This window comes from Artemia sp. Qi Xiang Cuo, chromosome 18, assembly GCF_049724085.1.
Source record: "Artemia sp. Qi Xiang Cuo chromosome 18, ASM4972408v1, whole genome shotgun sequence".
Lineage (NCBI taxonomy): Eukaryota > Metazoa > Arthropoda > Branchiopoda > Anostraca > Artemiidae > Artemia > Artemia sp. Qi Xiang Cuo.
The window spans coordinates 8,903,896-8,913,716 of NC_142811.1; the positions used below are offsets into that span (position 1 = coordinate 8,903,896).

At 35.4% G+C, this 9,821-nt stretch overlaps 1 protein-coding gene across 1 annotated transcript in view; it reads right to left on the reverse strand.

Annotated features, from left to right (window-relative positions):
- The window catches only part of Cdc23 (cell division cycle protein 23), a 118,754-nt gene extending 109,144 nt beyond the window's left edge, over nucleotides 1-9,610 (reverse strand). Inside the window, exon 1 of the mRNA XM_089104485.1 lies at nucleotides 9,592-9,610. The gene's annotated coding sequence lies outside the window, so the exon portion shown is untranslated. The remainder of the gene's footprint in view (nucleotides 1-9,591) is intronic.
- Nucleotides 9,611-9,821: the final 211 nt, after the last annotated feature.

Consider the following 9,821-nt stretch of genomic DNA (forward strand, 5'->3'; position numbering starts at 1 on the left):
TTGAGATCAGCGCAAAATGGCAGCCTTTTCCATTCTTTGCCAATGTTTTGCACATTATTTTCCTTTGCCAAATTTGGAAACTGGACAAATTGTGAGACAATGATTAAGTTCGAGTTGTCTGGAGGAATGGCTGTCTTTGGTTTAACTGTGTCTAAGTTTTTAACCGAGGAGTATTTAGAACTGAAAAACCTTTCCTAATGTCATTGCTCAGCTCTATAATATATTCCGTACACACCATGTTGAAGGTAGTTGCAGCTGATAACGAAATTTTCTCGTTGATAAATATAATCTCTACACGACTACCACGGTCTACTACTTTTATGTAAGTGCTGTGGGTTCTTGAGCTGTATCAAAGGTGCCTCTGTCGTCTCCACGTAGTTTGGTTTCATAAAATGGTTGACAATCACTTTATACCGCTAACTAACTCGACCGTTTAATATGTGAATTCTGGTATCCTGTGACTGAAACAACTGATTAAGGTCAGTAACAAATGGTAGGATATGTCCAAGAAAAGCAAAATAAGCTTTGAATGTAGGGGACAGCAATTTTTTATATATAGCTGTGGTTTTGGCTGGCTTGTTTCCTTCTTTAAAGCTTTCGCTCCGGAAGAAAAGTATCAAACAATCCCATTGTTCGAGATAACGCATAATGGCTTGTAGTCGAGAAATCCACTTAGTTGTGATATTACGCAGGATTCAGGTTTCGTCAAGCTTCAAGAACTTCTGCGCATCGACAAACTCACCAGCCCTTTTGGGGCTTCTGTCAATGAAATTGTAGTCGTCCTGATAGAATTCCTCTACGTCTGTAGGAAGCTTATGATTTGCTGCACTGGTACACAAAAGGATGGAGTGGTATGTACACCCAAGAACAAATAGGTTTGGTAAATCCAGCGAAAGCTTTACTTGCACACCACCTTGTACTCCCATCATCACAAATGCATTATCTGATGCAAAACCAATCAGATTCTGCTTTGGCATTCCAATCTCTTTAAACAGAAGTTTTGTTAACACTATATATATATATCTTTAGCTGTGCGCTGATTTACTTCAATCAATTGCAAGAATGAGTCATTCACAACTTTTTTCCATCCACAATTCTTAGTTTCCTTCACTTTATCGACATAACGAATGACAACAATTAGGCTTTTTGAATTACTCACATCAGTACTTTCATCAATGATTACCGAAAAACAGTTCTTTCTCATCAGGTTGCACAAGTCCACATAAGCTACTTCTCCAATAATTTTATTCATCACATGTGTAGTTTTTGTAGGGCCACACTGAACGCCCTTTGCAATATCCGAGTCAGGAAATGCTCTTTTTAAGGTTTCGGGAAGCTCTTTCATAATATTGATTGCCAAGTTATGCCTTGCCAGAAATCCACATAAAATCAGTTCGGCCTGCCTGATTTTCTGACTTTTTAGAAGCCTGTCATTCGTTTCTATACTATTTATTGAGAACTGTACCATGGGAGCAGTACTAAGTGTTGCAGACATCTTTTTTTAAATGAGTAGGATTTCTCAGGTGGCACCTAATATGAAAACTACTACCTGATAAGTCGATATTACACAGAATACAGCGAGGCTGCCCTGTGTGCCCTTTTCCGATGTACTGTTTACCCTCAAGGTCAATATTCCAATTTGGTGTAAGTTTTCTTTTGTCATTCTGCTTCCTTGTAGTAGCTTTCTTAGCTCCAGCAGCCATAACGTGTGATTCTGCTTCATAAGTAACTGAGGGTGTTTCGTCATCTTCTAAACTGTTGCTACAGCTAGCAATAGCAGTTGAGCTATTAGACTAAATTTCCTTTTTCCTTGCTACAGAAGTGCTCGCAGACCGGCTCAACTCTGAATCTTCAATAACACTCCCAACAGTAAGAGTGTATCGTATTTTGTTGTTTCGGTCTAAATATTCCACTTCAGAAAAATGTTCCCAAATATTTGTCTAAATCTATGAGTATGTATGAGACTCTTTTTCACTTGTTTTATTACTGAATATTGCAATGCTTTTTCTTTTTCTCAATGTTTCTGAAGTTCTCCTAACTAGACAACCATTAACATTCTGGGAGCCTCGTTGTTGGTTGTTGTCTACAAGAAATCTCAATTATATGGCCTGTAGGACTTGGAGACTGATCCTTGTCAATGCATAAAATTTTATTCTGAGGCGTCTGTCTTCCAATAGGCTTGAAAAAACTGCCAATAGACGGCAAATCTTTACTCATCTGACAACGAAATTCGATTATGTTTCTCAGTCTAGCTTGTCTAGTACCTTAAATTTTACTCTATTCTTCATCAAGTTATCGATCATCACATTTATGCTCCTCAAGGTTTTAAAACTAATCTTAACAGTTTTTCCCATGCCCAAATTTTTTTCCTGCAATATTTTCAGTCATTATACACTTTGTAAAACATAACAAAATACTAAAGGTATGGTGCACTTGTTGATTTTCCACATATTTGTTAATAAAATAAACCAGATAAACGAAGGCTTGAATGGATATATTTGAAGGATGACTTCTGCCAGATGTTCTAAGATAAAGTCATTAATTAGTGGGGAACAACAGTCAACCCAGTAGCTCAAACAATGAAGTTGTACGCTCATTAAAGTCAGACCATTTCTGTTTTAAGAGGCTGTTTTCACTGAAAGTATTAGAACTCTTTTTTTAGGAGGAACTTTGAATCATGATAATCATAAGGGCACCATAATAAGTAAATTCCTACAGGGAATCTATGGAGCTTTAGATCTGTATAACAATTAGGTGTATAACAATAACACTTAGGTATACCAATTAGGTGTATAACAACAAGGTGCGTGGGAGGGGGCTCGGCCCCCTCCCACCCACCTTTTTCTCAAAATCGTCGGATTAAAATTTTGAGATAGGCATTTTGTTCATAATAGTTAAAAGGCCCAATAAACATGCGTTTGGGTATAAGATTCCCCCCCCCCCACCTCCCCAGGGGGTAGGTCTTTATGTTATAAATCTGGCGATTGTTTGGACAGAGGGTTTGTTGTTGAGTTGTATGCATACATTATAGGGGGGGGGACAAATTTTCTGCTGGGAGGTTTTCCACGGGTAAATTTTCCATGGTGAAGAAATTTTCCAATGAGTGAAATTTTCAGGGGAAATTATGCATTGGGGGAATTTGCCAGAATTCTTATACAAAGTTTTTTTTTCATGTCTTGCTTTCTCTTTTCCGTCTCAATTTTACGCGCGGAGTGGTTAAGAGTAATTGTCCGGAGTAAATTTTCACCGGGATTGAATTGTCTAGAGAATATTTTCGTGGGGAGCGGGGTTCTCCGTGGTGGTGGGGCCAGATTTCCCTTCATTATTTAAAATCTAAAAGAATTAAAAAAAAAAAAAAACAAGTTTTTTCATATAAAAGTGAGGAGAAGCAACAAAACTTAAAAAAGAAAGAAATTATTACGTATATAAAGGGGGTCACTCCCTCCTCAACATCTCGCTCTTTACACTAAAGTTTGAATTTTGTTCCAATTCTGTCAGAATGACTCCTGAAACACAAGGACCGTTTAATTAGAACAATAGGCTAAAATGCATTTTTAAAACTTCTAAAAAACTTGAGCGTAAAGAGCAAGGTGTTGAGTGGTGATAAAGGATAGAATATATTAAATACGTAACCTAACCTAACCTAGCCTCAGTACCTCCCCCCCCTAAGCCCCAAAAAACCAGTTTAAATATCGTAAACGCAATTAAACCACGCTTTGCATTGTATTTATCTATCGCGGTCTCTTGCAGTTAACCCGTCTGGCGGGTTTTTCGTGACCGGTTTCCTAGCACAATATATTATGTTATATATAGTAATATAGGTACTACTTCGTTATACCTACTCTTTTATATATGCCAAACTGTAGACGCGACGAAAAACCCGTTTTTACGGGATGATCCAAGACACCGCTGTAGATAAATACAATGTATAGCGTGGTTTTAATTGCGTATAAAATATTTAAAGTGTTTTTGTTGTTGTTTTTTTTTTTTTGGGGGGGGAGGTACCTAGGTTAGGTTACGTATTTAATATATGCTATGGTTTGCCACCCCCCCCCCATCTAAAGCGCAAATATATAGCCCAAATTTGTTTCTAAACTATTATATATTCATCTTATTTTATTTCATTAGCATTAGCCAAACTAGCAGCATATAAAAGAGTAGGTATAACGAAGGAGTAACCACAATATATATATATATATATATATATATATATATATATATATATATATATATATATATATATATATATATATATATATATATATATATATATATATATATATATATATATATATATATATATATATAGTTGAGCTAGATCACCTTATTTCAAATTTCTTCTTACTTTTAATTTCTCTCAGCAGGGTCCTTCTTCCTTAATAAAAATTTTCAAACTGAGGAGATTCACCTTGGGTGGTTGGCTTTTGTTTTTATTCCACTAGATTCTCAACCATCACGAATCCAAGTGTCATTATAGCTTCAGTTTCAATCGGTAAGACTTGATGTTGATACAAAAAAAAGATGTTTTTGTCGACGTTTGGACACCGGAAGTTAAGTGTTTGTTTACGGAAAAAGGAAAATAGTGACTGACTGCTTGTCTGTCTCTTATCTTGACTATGCCGAACAGATCAGGATGAAATAAAATATTTGTAGATCAAAGAATACAGGCATAGGTACAAAAATACTGAATTGTACCACATTGTACCATAATTTTGTAAAATGTACCATATTTTATGGGATTGTACTAAATTGTACCAGTAGAGGTGAAATGTACCAAAATGGTACAGTTGTACCACGTTTGGCACCACTGGTTGCGACCGTGGCCTAGAGGCAGTGTTTCCACTTGCCGTTTAATACAATCTGTAAAATCTTGACAATTTTCGGGAGAAAATCGGGAGATGACTCTCAGGATTCGGCAGAAAATCGGGAGATGGATCTCAGGATTCGGTAAAATTTTCAGTAAGAACTGTTTTATTTTGTATTAAGTTTTTGGAGGTGTTCGAGCGACTTGCAAATAAAGTACCACATTCTAACAGTTCAAAAAGCAGATTTACTGGAGCCAGCTGTAATTCCGGAAAGAAAATTCGCAAGTCGCTCAAATATGACAAAAAGAAGCAGCCAGAAGCTTGAAATGTATTTAATTTTGAAGCTAAGTGCAGTCATATTTCATTCAGACTCTAAAGCTGTTTAATTAAGACATTTTTCTTCATCGACCCCTACGTTTTTCTCGCCCTTTCAGGCTCCACGTGACAGCCCACTAAGTTCAGGATTTGGACCAAAAATCTGAACAAATTACGGACACCAGGTCTTTGACCATTGAGTCTGAGTGAAGCGGACACTTTTTTTTACCACCATCCCCAGAGTTATTCACAAATGGTAAAGAGAAAACGCAAAGTCGCAGCTCATTAATACTTATATAACTGAAAAGAAGTAAAAAAATAGCAAACTTTCAGATACCGCATTACATTCATAATCTTTGTCTATCACATGACTTTTTATGTGAGCAGTCCACTCTGATCATGCAGTAGCTCTGATGTGCTGGCTGACGCTACTACTCCTTTTAGCCTCTTTCTGAGGGGCTGGTCAACCGTCAGTGTGCCCGCTGTAATTCCGGCACGTTTTATTCCAAGTATCGTCTGAAGTGTGGAACCCAAAGTTACTGTTACCAAACGATTCCATCTGTCTATCTTTACTTCCTTGAGTAAGCTGAACAGTCTTTCTGAAGTTACGTTCGAAAATGGCAAGGAAAACAAGTATTGTACAAACTTTGCTAAGTTTGGTTTCCACGGTGGTCCCTTGTACTCAAAACCGATTTCCACTAATCCACGACTGTCAGAGCTACTGTTTCATCATCATTGGCACTATCGGAATGCTCTCGCCACTCTTTGTCAATGGCACTTCTCGACCACCCTGGCAACGAGTAGCGTCTCAAATATGGGTCACGGGTGGGTTTAGTGACTTACCTTTTTCGGTTTCAGTAAAGCTGATTTCAATTTTTTTAATGGGTGTTAATTGTCCTCGTTTCCGTCCTTTCTTCGCGATTTTATGTTTTATAATACACTGATTGGCCCTGGCGGACTATATTCGTCACTTTCTGCTTACCCAATCTGACTTTATCAGTAACATTCTTATGCAGCATAATTTTCAGGAATGGGACTAACTTGTCAACCAGCAAAAAGGATAAATTGTTTTTGATGCAAACCCCTTCAGTCCTACATAGCAACTGCAGACAAATTCTAATTTTTGTCATATTTCTTTAAATTTGTATTAACATTGGGTCATTTTGAACCTAATGAATCAGCTGGACCCACATAGTGCTAGTTCCCGTCTTCTTGGTGCAAGCCGACACCTGTGGTTAGTTTATGAATTGAAAATAATTAGCTAATTACATACCTTGAAGGTGTTTAAATGATCAAAAACAGAAAATCAATACAACCACTGCGGAACAGATAATGGACAATGTTGATAAAAATGGCAGTAAATTCCAATCGCGTTGCCTCAATTGCCTGGGACGTTAGGAAAAATCCCTAAGAGACTACAGACAACGGCCAGGTAAAAAAAAAACAAACAAAGAATGACCACAAAGTAAAATTTTCCGGGGATTAAATTTTCCGAAGATTCGGTATCTTCTTTTTTTGTCGGGAGATGGATTAGAAATTCGGTAGATCTCCCGAAAAATCGGGCGAAATGGAAACACTGCCTAGAAGAATTTACTAAATCGGAGAGGAAAAATTTACTAGATCGCATCTGTTTTTACTAAATGCTGAAAAAAAATTGCACCATCAAGCATCGATTTTTATTATAGGAGGATAATAAGTACGATTTTCACAATCTTTTTTCCTTTTTTTCTTCTTTTCCTCTTTTCTTTCGTTTTCATAGTATGATTGAAAATTCCGGAAACCTACAAGTTAAAAAATCCTTTTTTGGATTATTTGGATGTACTACTGGATAGGCTTCGCATTCCAAATGCGGTGTATGCAACACGTCAAACAATAGTCTAGAATCTTGGATTGTAGAAATTCTGCTGGTGAATCCCGGCTTTAAATTTATCAATGTTCTTCAGGTCATAAAATTCAGATATATTGAAAAAGTAAAAAACAATTCAGGCGATGAAGTGCTAAGAACCTGAGGTATGTTTGAAAGTGACGGCTTTTGAAATTTGTCCACCAGTTTCTGTTTTTAGGTTTGAAATCTAAACCCTTCAATTTTACATTTTTAGGAGGAAATTTGCCAGTTTTAAAACAATAATTGGGCTGGTCTTTAAGTTCAGGATAAGCTGCTTACAAAGATGTCTGGCAGATTTTAAAGCAATTAATTTATGATTTTTTTTTAACTGATTTTTCTGGATTCTTTCTCGTTCGTATTCTAGAGAATCAAAAACCAATTTAATCTATGTCACTTCAAAACGGATACGACGTAATCAGCATTGACTAGGGAGCGAACTCTTTAATATACCTAATAAAAACATACGAATATAGAAATTCGTTACGTAAGTTAATTCCTAAGTTACGTCAGAACAAAATTTCGAGAAAGCCAATTAACCAAAAAAAGGAAAATTACTATGTGAATTTGGTTTTAATTATTCATGTACTCTGAGCCAAAATCAAAGCTGCATTAATTTAAAAATGTTCAGAAATTAACTAAAAAAAACAGGTTTTTTTAACTGAAAGTAAGGAGCGACATTAAAACTTAAAACGAACAAAAATTATTCCGCATATGAAAGGAGCTGTCCCCTTCTCAAGGCCTCGCTCTTTACGCTAAAGTTTGACTCTGCCTCAGAACTTTATTTTTTAAAACAATAAAAAACTTTAGCGTAAAGAGCAATGCGTTGAAGAGGGGACAGCCCCTTTCATATACGGAATAATTTCTGTTTGTTTTAAGTTTTAATGTCGCTCCTTACTTTCAGTTAAAAAAACTTTTTTTTTTAGTTATTAGAACAATAAGACGCTTTTTTAAAAGTACTAAAAACTTGAGCGTAAAGAGCAAGGTTTTCATGAAGGGGCAACCCACTTTATATAGGTAATAATTTATGTTCGCTTTAAGTTTTGATGTTGCTCTTTACTTTCAATTGAAAAAACCTGTTTTTATTTGTTTAATCACTGATACAGGTACAGCCCAATACTTACTTGAGTCAGCAATTTGCCTGAAATGGGACACCTTCCCTGTTGCAGAATCTGAGTAATCAAATGCAGACTCAGTGGCGGATCCAGGGGAGGGGGCAAGGGCCCCCTAGCGTAGTCTAAAGTAGTGTAATTTACTTAATTAGCTCAAGTTTGCGTTAATTAAACTTGCTCATAACGCAAGTTTATCGGATCAACCTATTTTGCCCCCCCCCTAAAATATGATTTTTCGAATCAACCTATTTTGCGCCCCCCTCCCCTAAAAAAAATCCTGGATCTACCCCTGTGCAGACTGAAACAATATGTCATTTCATTCAGAACAGAAGAAGCACTCAAGTTCACGGCATTCACCTAACACAGTGGTCAGCAGCCATTTTAGTTAAGAGACTCAAATATCGACAACGGGACCATTATTTAATATCTGACAGCAATAAATGTTTATTAATGTATCAAACCTATATCATAGCTTTAGACCTTGACTCAAGTACGAATGCCCCACCCGCAATTGCCCCTACCCACAAATATTACTATTTACGTTAGTACTACCCTAGGATGAAAGGATGATAAACTTTCTGCCCCTACCCACAAATCTTATTATTTACGTTAGTTCTACCCTAGGATGAAAGGATGATAAACTTTCTGTCTACAAGTATAATGAATCATTTTATGCAATTCTGAAAAAAATATAACTTTCACAATCTTTTGTCATATTATGGAGTGATAACTGTTTCTTAACACGTATATATATATATATATATATATATATATATATATATATATATATATATATATACACACACACACACACACACACACACACACACACATATATATATAAATATATATATATATATATATATATATATATATATATATATATATATATATATATATATATATATATATATATATATATATATATATATATATATATAAAAATATATATATATATAAAATATATATATATATATATATATATATATATATATATATATATATATATATATATATATATATATATATATATATATAAATATATATATATATATATATATATATATATATATATATATATATATATATATATATATATATATATATATATATATATATATATATATATATATATATATATATATATAGAGAGAGAGAGAGAGAGAGAGAGAGAGAGAGAGAGAGAGAGAGAGAGAGAGAGAGAGAGAGAGAGAGAGAGAGAGAGAGAGAGAGAGAGAGAGAGAGAGAGAGAGAGAGAGAGAGAGAGTGGCCGACTTAGCGCAAAAGTTTCAAAAGCTTCCGAATATGCGTTTCAAAGACATTCCCTTTGAGCCAATTGTTTTAGGTATTATTTTTGTTTCCTCTAATATGCGCCAGGCTTTGTAGCTGTGCTGTTTACGTGAGTCCATATATGGGTGTTGGAAGGAACTTAGCGTTATCATGTCACTAGCTAAATCTAGCCACAAATTGGACTCACCTTAACTATTTTTTTTTACAAGCCACTTTTTAGAAACGGTCTGTGTGCAGAGTTGCCACTTCAACAAAACTACTGGTACTAGCCAGGATAGCTCAAAAGTACTACCACGACAGAAAAGTACTAACTCCCTGCCTAAAATTTTAGCACCGTAGTTTCTCTTTGGCTTGTCATATAAGCCAGAGTAATTTTTATTTTTTATTTCTGTATAGCTAGTCGAACACTGACTTCCG